At 42.2% G+C, this 7,811-nt stretch overlaps 1 pseudogene; it reads left to right on the top strand.

Moving 5' to 3' along the window:
• Positions 1-7,811, top strand: LOC109676941 (headcase protein homolog pseudogene; annotated as a pseudogene).

Raw genomic sequence — 7,811 nt, forward strand, 5'->3', positions numbered from 1 at the left:
ATGGGAGTGGAAGGTGAGGATTTGGGAAAGGGAGTGGATGAGAAGGGGCAGAATGAGTTGGAGTAGAGAGTAATGGGTTTTAACTCAGGAAAAGGAGGGAGAGTGGAGGGGGTGAGTAGGGATGAGAGGTTGATGATGGTATAGTTGATAGTATTGAAAGACACAAAAAAAGAAAAAGGATAATAGGAATATAAATAAAAGTAGAAAACCTACTATAAGAAAACTAACAATAATAACAACAAGCAAAAAAGCCCAAAGACTCAACAGGGAGACATGAACAGAGAAGCAAAAAACAACACAAACAAACAAACACAAAAAAAAACCTTCAGGTTTAAGAACAGTAGAATTTCAGTCTTAGTTTAAGTTCTGGAGCTGCTCCTCTAGCATCCAGTCCTAGTGATGGCATATAAGCAGAAGCTCTGTCATGGACTTGACTGGCAATTGGCTTGTGAATAGTGTAATATTCTTCTGTCTTTCAGCTGCAGGTGCTTGCTCAGCTTCCCTCCCCTCCACCCAGTAGGTATGGCAGTTTAAGTTTGCATGCTGTCCTCAGATTCAGATCAGCTCTGTAGTCCAATAGTTGTCCTGCTTTGGAGGTGGCTTTTCACCATGCTTGTTTACTGAGGACTTGTTTCTTTGCCCCACCCCCTTTTACTGGGGTAGGGTTAGTGTTCAGTCAGACCCCCTTGGTGTTATGATGACTTGCTGTTTGTTTTTCAATTTTGTGGGACTGTTTGACTTTGGGTGCAGCTCACTGGCTCAGGAGATAAGTTTTTTGATTTGCTACCTGCCCTGCTTCAGGGAGTGGCTTATCACCGGCCCCTGTCAGCCTTCCTGCCTTTCCAGCATTTGTTTACTGATAGTTCTGTTGAGATTAGCTCCTTGCTCCTCCCCCTTTCCCTGGTGCACTTTAAGTGATCTTGCCCCTTTGCTGTATGTTAGAATACAGTTCACTGCTTATTGTTCACTTTTCTTTGCGGGCAGGTCAGTGTGCCTGGGGGGCTGTATTGGTTTATTCCAGGGGTAGCTGGGGGAATTCCATGTGATGCGTGGTGCTCAGCTGTTGGTCTGCAGAATGTCTTGCAGGCAAGTTTGGAGTTTGTGCAGCAGCCCACAAGTTTTCTCAGTGTAATGTGGTGTGGGGAAAAGCTGTCCATGCTGTAGGAGCTCAGGGTGTCAGAGTTTGGTTCCTGTTGGTACATTAGTTCTGCCAAGTGTGGCTCCCACATCTCAGGAAGGTTTTGGAGTCAGAGCTCATGTTGTCTACTTCAGCACCATGGTTGCCATCTTGGAAAATCTCTGAACTTTACCTTTAAGGTGGGGCTGACAGTTCTGCACTTCCACCACCTACTGCATCTTGTTACTGCCTCTCACACTCTTGTATGACTGCTTAAGTGGTGAGTCCCACATCCTGGCTCCACTACCAAGGAGAAAAATCTTTTTCTTACTTCTACAGCTCTACCATAAGTCTGCTACCATATTCTCTTGTATAATTTCTACCTTGTAATTTACTACCATATACTACTGTATAATTGTACCTTATAATTCTTCTACCATACAATTAACATCTCCCACCACCACTGTGTTGGAGTCTATATGTGCTTTTATGTATTTTAGTGTATGTTTGATGAAATTGGGCACACTGACATTGGTTGCATACAGTGGATAATTGTTTTCTTTTGATGTATTTCCCCTTTTATTAGTATGAAGTGTCTTTTATCTCATTTGACCAGTGTAGGTTTAAAGTCTACTTTGTCTGATGTAAGTATTGCTACTCTTTCCTGTTTTGGATGGTCATTGGCTTGGTAAATCTTCCAGCCTGTAACCCTAAGCCAGTGTTTATTTCTGTCAATAAGATGAGTCTCTTGTATACAACAGATTGTACAATCTTCCTTTTTAATGCAGTTTTCCAAACAGTGTCTTTTCATTGGGGAGTTGAATCCATTGGATGGGTATGTGATGACTCCTGCCATTTAGTTGTCTTTGCTGTTTATTTGTGTGCAGTCAAATCAATGCTACTTTCTGATTACTTGTATTTTCTTCTCCTGCAGTTTGATACCTCTCATCCTCTCATAGTTTTGTTTTCTTTTATCTTCTGTGTATGTGGAATTCCTTGTAGAATCTTCTGTAGTGATGGCTTGGTGTTCATACATTGTTTTAATTTCTGTTTATCTTGGAAGATTTTTATTGCTTCATCTGTTTTGAATGATAGTTTTGCTGGGTAGAGTATCCTAGGGTTGAAATTATTTTCATTCAGTGCTTGAAATACCTCAATCCATGCTCTTCCTGCTTTTAAGGTTTCAGTTGAGAAACCTACTCTAATTTTGATGGATTTATCTTTGTATGTTATTTGTTTTTTCTCTCTTACAGCCTTCAATATTCTTTCTCTATTCCCTGGGCATGTTGTTTTAATGAGAATATGCTGTGGGAAGGTTCTATTTTGGTCAGGTCTGTTTTGTGTCCTGGAGGCTTCCTGTAAATGAGTGGGCAAAACTTTCTCTAGATTTGAGAGTTTTTTTGTTATTATTTCATTGAATATATTACAAATTCCTTTTGCTTGCACCTCTTCTCCTTCTTCAATGCCTGTAATCATCAGGTTTGGTCTTTTGATGAAGTCACTGAGTTCTTGCATATTTCTTTCACAGCTTTTGAGGTGTTTTACTAAGATTTCTTCTGTTTTTTTCCTTAATTTCTGTTTTATCTTTGAACTCTGAGATTCTGTCTTCCCCTTATTCTAGTCTGCTAGAGTGGCCTTCCATTTGTTTTTTGTTTGACTAAAGGGACTTTTTATTGTCAGGATTTCTGTTTGATTCTTTTTTTTCTGAGGTTTGTTCAACTCCTCTTTTATGTATATATCTTTTGTGTTGTCCTCTTTAATGTATATATCTCCCTTTTTATAGTGTCCTTTGTTTCACTTCAGTGTTTGTTGAGTCCTTTCTGAGTTCTTTTATTTGCACCTGTGTCTTCTCAAGGTCTTTATTTTTGGTGTCTTGACATTTCTTGAGTGCATCTTATACGTTTGGTTTACCAAGTCTAGTATCTTCTCCATGAATTTCTTGGTGGTATGTTCCAAAATTCATCTTTGAGGGTTTTTATGTGGTTGTCACTGGGATCCTTAGTAACATATATCATTGTTTTTTCTCAAAAAAAACCAGGAACTTCTATCCATTTTCTTTATTTCCCACTGAATCCTGTATTGAATTCTTTTTTTTTTTTGAAGATAGTGGTTTCCATCCCTTCTTCTTCTTCCCATTGCTGCACTTGGTGCTTTAAACATTTTTTGATAGGCTAGTTGGTGGTATTGATTGCCTGATTTCTTCCTCTTGATTTAATTTTTTGTGTTGTGATTCACTTGTTAGCAATGTTGATGTGCTCCCCTATCCCTTGCTTGAAGTGTAATTTAGCAATAATAAATTCATAGGTTCAATGCCAGACATGTTGTTTACATATTCTATAGAAAACTGCTTGATGATTATATCTATAAAGAGTGGGAGTTGGGGTGGGTAGTGGTTATTAGTTTAGTTATAGATTTTGGGGAATTGGCAAAGGTGGCACCAAAAGGCAAGGTGGGAAAATGGGTGGAAGGGTGTTGGAGGATGTATGGGGACTACTGGGTTTTCCTTATATGTGTTTGGGTATATTTCTCTTGTTTTAGTGGAGGATACTTATGTCAGGGATTGCAGAGGGTGGAGTTGGGTACAGTTGGTGCAACAGGTGGTAAATGTGTAGGAGGGATGGGTAGTATGGTAACAGTTTGGTGGAGGATAGAAGGGGTGGTGAAGATGGGGGAAAGAGTGGATGAGAAGGGGCAGAAAGAGTAGTTGGGAGGGAAAACAATGGATTGTAGCACAGGAGAAGGAGAGAAAGTGAAGAGGTAAGAATAGGTATAAGAGAATAATAATGGTGATGTTAATAATACAGGAATAATAACAAGAAAAATTTTAAAAAACACCTGTTTCAGGATCCACAGATAGTTCAGTCTTTTAGTAAAAGTTCTGGAGTTTTTCCTTAGGTGTCCAATCCTGATATTGGCATACAAGTGTAAGCCCTGATGTGGTCCTGAGGTGACTGGCTTGTGAGTAGTTTTTGGTTCCTTCTGTCCACAAGATTAGTTGGAATAATGAGGTGAGGTAAGATTGCTGGTTTGTGCAGGGTGGTCAGAGCTGTTGTTTCACCAGGCAACAGCTGCATTGCTCCTCACCTACAGTTCTGTTTGGTCAGCTCCTGCCCTAGCAAGGTGGGGCAATTCAGTTTTGAATGCTGCCCTCTGTCCCAGAGATCAGCTCCAGGATCCAGCACTTGCCCTGCTTTGGGAAATTGGCCTGTCACCCTCTCCCCCCCAGTTCTTAGCCTTTATGTTTTTCCCAATCTTTGCTGGGCCTCAGCATCTCCTCTGGGAGGTTTTGCTTGTTGTCCAGCTCCTGCTTTCAGTCTTTGCTGCTTTACCCTTGTAGCTCACTGAAAGCTTGACTCTTTAACCCACCCCTGTCCTCTGGGGCAGTTTCAACATTCCACCTCCACTGTTGGTGTCAGATTACAGTTCACTTTTTATGTTTTTCAGTTATGCTGGGGGGACTTCCATATCCCCAGAGGCTATGCTGAATTATTTTCCTGGGAGGTAGGTAGGGAAGTTGTGGATGGTGCATGATGCTTACCTGTTTGTCCTGCAGTTTCATTCCAGCAATTTTGGAATGGCTGATAGGAAAAAACAATCCACTGTTTTCAGTGCAGCAAGGCCTAGGGAGCCTTTCCATGGGCTATGGGACCACTACATTGCAGAGATTGATTCTGATTGATGCTCTATCTTCTGCTTGTTGAGAGAAGAAAAACAAAGAAAGAAAAGAGAAACAGCTGTGGGGGGGGGGACTTTTTTCCCAGGGCTGGACATGTTTTGCTGGCTGTGCTGCATAGATTTTTGCAACTGTTAGGTGCAATTAAATGCTGATTTAAGGGTCAGTCTTTGAATTTTATTTGCACCTAATGTGATGGTGGTTATTATTTTGGCTAGCAGCAGTAAGAATTACCCAAGTGTGGCTCCATTGTCTTGAGGAGGTTTCTGGAGTTATGGAGCTTAGGATTTCTGACTCCCTATCCTAGCCACCTTTTGGATTTCCTCCCAATAAAGTTAATTTTAAAATAAATAAACAAAAACAATATGTACATAAACATTTCTCTAGAAGGGGACAAGTGATGAATAAAACAGGTTTTCTAAAAAGGTTAAAACATTTTGTTTGGAAAAATGTATTGTGATTTATGGCCATTTAGCATATAATTTAGGTAATGCACATGTTCCAGTAATGCCTGATATTTGTCCGTAAATAGTACACAGAATGTCTTCTGGCTACCTAACTTCAAACCAAAAATAAATAAATAAATAAATAAATAAATAAATAAATAAAACCCTAGCCCAAAGTAAGTCCAGATACATGACCAAGAATTGTCAACTTGATTAAAGCTACATAGTGTTACTATTATAAATTTCACTCAAATTTATACTAATAATTTTATCAGTTGTTTTGCAATGATCCACTTCCAAATCATTCAAATTTTATACAAATAAAACTTTAAGTGCTTTGATATAACTGTCACTGTCAAATGTTATGGCAAATATCTAAGGTTTTATAGTAATAATAATGCATTAATAAAACTAAGTATTTAAATATCATGTGGTTATCCAATACAGACATTCCTTTGCTCTAATTCAGTTGCTGAGAGTATTTTCCTTAAGATTCTACCAAATCTTTTAAATAAAATTGAACTTTGTTCCTTCTCACTCTAGAGTAACATGTTTCAGCCACAAAGTAGCAAAGACTTATTAAGTGTTCTGTGTTATTCTTTTAGTTGCTACAATATTAGCATGCCCATTTGCCCCAGTTCTGGTTCTCTTCTAGGTGTAAGGAGGCTAATCTCAAAATTGAGCATCTGAACAACAACAATTTTAAGAGTAGAAAGTGAGTTATTAATAATTACTTTGTGACATTAATTGTCTCTCACACCAAGACAATTCTACCTATTCACCTGGACCTTGTTCCCTACCTACTGCCCTCTTAGTAGGGGATTAGGAGGAGGGTCATCAAGAATGTTGTTCACCTGATAACTTAGTTTATCTCTGCTCTCCCTAGTAAAACAAAAATCAATGGCCTCCCAGTGAACTTCTGCTCTGATAATCTATCCCAAATCATGGTTGTAGGTCCTGTAAACCTTCTCAATCCAGGCTTCAAGGACAGGACTATCATCTGGGAATCAAGACACCAGATGTCTCAATTATCTCCCACACCTCTCTGGCTCTACCTTTTTAATAACAAAATAAGGAATATTTAGTTTCTGCTCTTGCTTTGCAGTGATAGAAAGCTGCTCTAAAAGGTAAAATTTAAGACTAATTTCAGTCTGATAACTTCTTGTTGCCTAATTAATTTCTGATGTGGCTATGCCTCAGGTTGAGCAGGTGGCCTCTGGTTGGACTCTTTGCAAATCCATACATGGCCCAAATGCTCCTTTCTTCCTACAACGTCTCTGCTTTTCTTTAAAACACAGTACTGGCGGCCGTGGCAGGCGCGGTGGGTGCGGTGGCCGGGGGGTCCCTGGCGGCGGCAGCCGGCTGCGGGGCAGCGGTGCCGGGCGTGGCGGGCATCAGAGGTGCGGGGACTGGAGCCGTGAACGGCGCGGCTGCCGCTGGGGCCATGGCCCCGGGAGACACCAAGAACGAAGCTCCCTGTGCCACGCCACTGATCTGCAGCTTTGGGAGGCCAGTGGATCTGGAGAAGGATGACTACCAGAAGGTGGTGTGCAACAATGAGCACTGCCCCTGCAGTACCTGGATGCACCTGCAGTGCTTCTACGAGTGGGAGAGCAGCATCCTAGCACAGTTCAACTGCCCTGGCCGGGCCCGTAGCTGGAAGGAGAAGCAGTGCCGCCAGAATATGTGGACCAAGAAGGGCTATGACTTGGCCTTCTGCTTCTGCTCCTGCCGCTGTGGGCAGGGCCACTTAAAGAAGGATACAGACTGGTACCAAGTGAAGCGGATGCAGGATGAGAAAAAGAAGAAGTCTGGATTGGAGAAGAACACAGGGAGACCACCGGGGGAGGCTGGGGAGGAGGCAAATAAATGCAGGCCCCTGAATAAGCCCCAGAAAGGCCTGAACCATGACCTCCCCCAACGGCATTCCATGGACCAGCAGAACTCCCAAGAGAAAGCAGTCAGTGCTGCAGCCTATGGTGCCTGCTCCCCTTGTGGCTCCCCTGGCCAGTCGCCCCCCAGTGGCTACTCTGTTCTCTCCCCTGCCCACTTCAGTGGTCCCCGCTCCTCTAGATACCTCGGGGAATTCTTAAAGAATGCCATCCATCTTGGGCCTCACAAAAAGGCCATGGCCAGGGGCCACGTGTTCAGAAATGCACACTTTGATTACAGTCCGGCTGGATTATCCGTTCATAGGGGAGGTCACTTTGACACCCCTGTACAGTTCCTGCGGCGGCTGGACCTTTCTGAGCTCCTTACTCATATCCCCAGGCACAAGCTGAACACCTTCCATGTGCGGATGGAAGACGATGCCCAAGTGGGCCAGGGCGAGGATCTGCGGAAGTTCATTCTTCCAGCTCTTAGTGCCAGCCACAGAAATGTTGTAAATTGTGCTCTGTGCCACCGGGCACTCCCTGTCTTTGAACAGTTCCCAATGGTGGATGAAACTCTGTTCTTAAGTCCCTCAAGACATGATGAAATCGAATATGATGTTCCCTGTCACCTTCAAGGTAGAGGTGTTGATTCACCTTGCCTGCTTTCTATTTGTCAAAACCCCAAAGCAAACAAGGTGTAA

Source organism: Castor canadensis, chromosome 9 (genome assembly GCF_047511655.1).
Source record: "Castor canadensis chromosome 9, mCasCan1.hap1v2, whole genome shotgun sequence".
NCBI lineage: Eukaryota > Metazoa > Chordata > Mammalia > Rodentia > Castoridae > Castor > Castor canadensis.